The sequence below is a fragment of the Bufo bufo genome, chromosome 6 (assembly GCF_905171765.1).
Source record: "Bufo bufo chromosome 6, aBufBuf1.1, whole genome shotgun sequence".
Lineage (NCBI taxonomy): Eukaryota > Metazoa > Chordata > Amphibia > Anura > Bufonidae > Bufo > Bufo bufo.
This window is the reverse complement of record NC_053394.1, coordinates 161977875-161979753: the sequence shown is the minus strand read 5'-3', so window position 1 is coordinate 161979753 and position 1879 is coordinate 161977875.

The following is a 1879-nucleotide window of genomic DNA, read 5'->3' as shown; positions in this document are numbered from 1 at the left end:
AACAGTTTTAAGAAATAGATATGCACAGTGTGATGGTCCTGCAATAAATACACAGAATGACATTAGGTAACCATAGGAGATAGTAGCGGGGTGCAGAAGTGGTAATGCCACTCTGAGGTATTACACATCTCGCTACTGGCTGTGTAGAAGAAGCAGAGGAATCACCCTCTGTGCCCCTGCTCCTACACAGCAAGTGCAATGTGTGATAGTATCCTGCTGGGGAGCGCCTGCAGCTGAGCTGTGATCATCGAAGGCACCAGGTGAGTATTTACTGTTAGATTTTTTTTACCTCCTGTAAAGTGGGCACATGTTGGCATAACTACTATGAAGGGTGCACCACTGGGCATAACTACTCTGAGGGGGAATATTTGGGCATAACTACTCTGAGGTGGCACATCTTGGCATATCTACTGTGAAGGGGGCACATATCTTGGCATAACTACTCTGAGGGAGCACATCTGGGCATAACTACTATTATGAAACACATCTTGGCATATCTACTGTGAAGGGGGCATATATCTTGGCATAACTACTCTGAGGGGGGCACATGTGAGCATAACTATATTGAAGGGTGCACATGGGCATAACTACTCTGATGGGGCACATTTGGCATATCTACTGTTAAGGGGGCATACGTGGGCATAACTACTCTGAGAGGCTCATATCTTGCCATAACTACTGAAGGGGCACATAATTTGGCATAACTACTGTGAGAGGGCATAACTACTGAGGGGGCACATATCTGGCCATAACTACTGTGAGGGGGCACATCTGGGCATAACTGCTGTGAGGGGCATATCTAGGCATAACTGCTCTGAGGATGCACATCTGGGCATAACTGCTGTGAGGGGCATATCTAGGCATAACTGCTGTGAGGGTGCACATCTGGGCATAACTGCTGTGAGGGGCATATCTAGGCATAACTGCTGTGAGGGTGCACATCTGGGCATAACTGCTGTGAGGGGCATATCTAGGCATAACGGATGTGAGGGGCATATCTAGGCATAACTGCTGTGAGGGGCACCAGGTGAGTATTTACTGTTTGATTTTTTTTACCTCCTGTGAAGTGGGCACATGTTGGCATAACTACTAGGCATAACTGATGTGAGGGTGCACATTTGGGCATAACTGCTGTGAGTGGTATGCACAGATTGCATCCGGACGGAAAACTCGCTCATGTAAAAAAGGCCTAATACGTCTATGCTGCCGAAAAAATAAAAAAAGGTAAGACTGTTGGAAAAAACAAAAACCTCTCTGTCAAAGATGGCTTGGTCCTCAAAAGGGTTAAATGGGGGTATTCCAGTTGTTAGACATTATCCATTCATCTCTATGGGAATTCCGGAGACAGTGGAGCGCTGTACCGGCTATCTCCGGAACTACCATAGAAGTGAATGGAGCGGCCACCAGCATGTGTGACCGGCCACTTCCTTAATTTCAGGGGGGCTGCAGGAGATACGGGGTCCCCAGCAGTAGGACCCCCACCGATCTGATAGTTATGCCCCAGCCTGTGGATAGGGGATAACTTCTAGCAAGCAGAATACCCCTTTAATGGCCCATAGCTATGTAGCGTATTCACATGAGCCGCATTTAAAGAGTTTTTGTCACAGTTTTTAGAATAGTTTAAACAGCAGAAAAAAACGCGGCTGCTGGGGGGCACAGACCACTGCCCCGCCCTGGCTTGCTCTTACTAGGTGGGCAGCACAGCCTGGTTGCCCTCCTGCAGTGAGAGGAGCCGAGCCTGAGGCTGCCGCCGTGACTGACAGGAGCCGCCGCGCAGGCGCAGTCTGCCTCCGCCATTAGCTCCGCCCCCTCCGCGCCTATAAAGCCTCCGCCTCACCTGGCTGCAGTTCTCCGGCTGTGACTCCTGTGCCTGAGGATT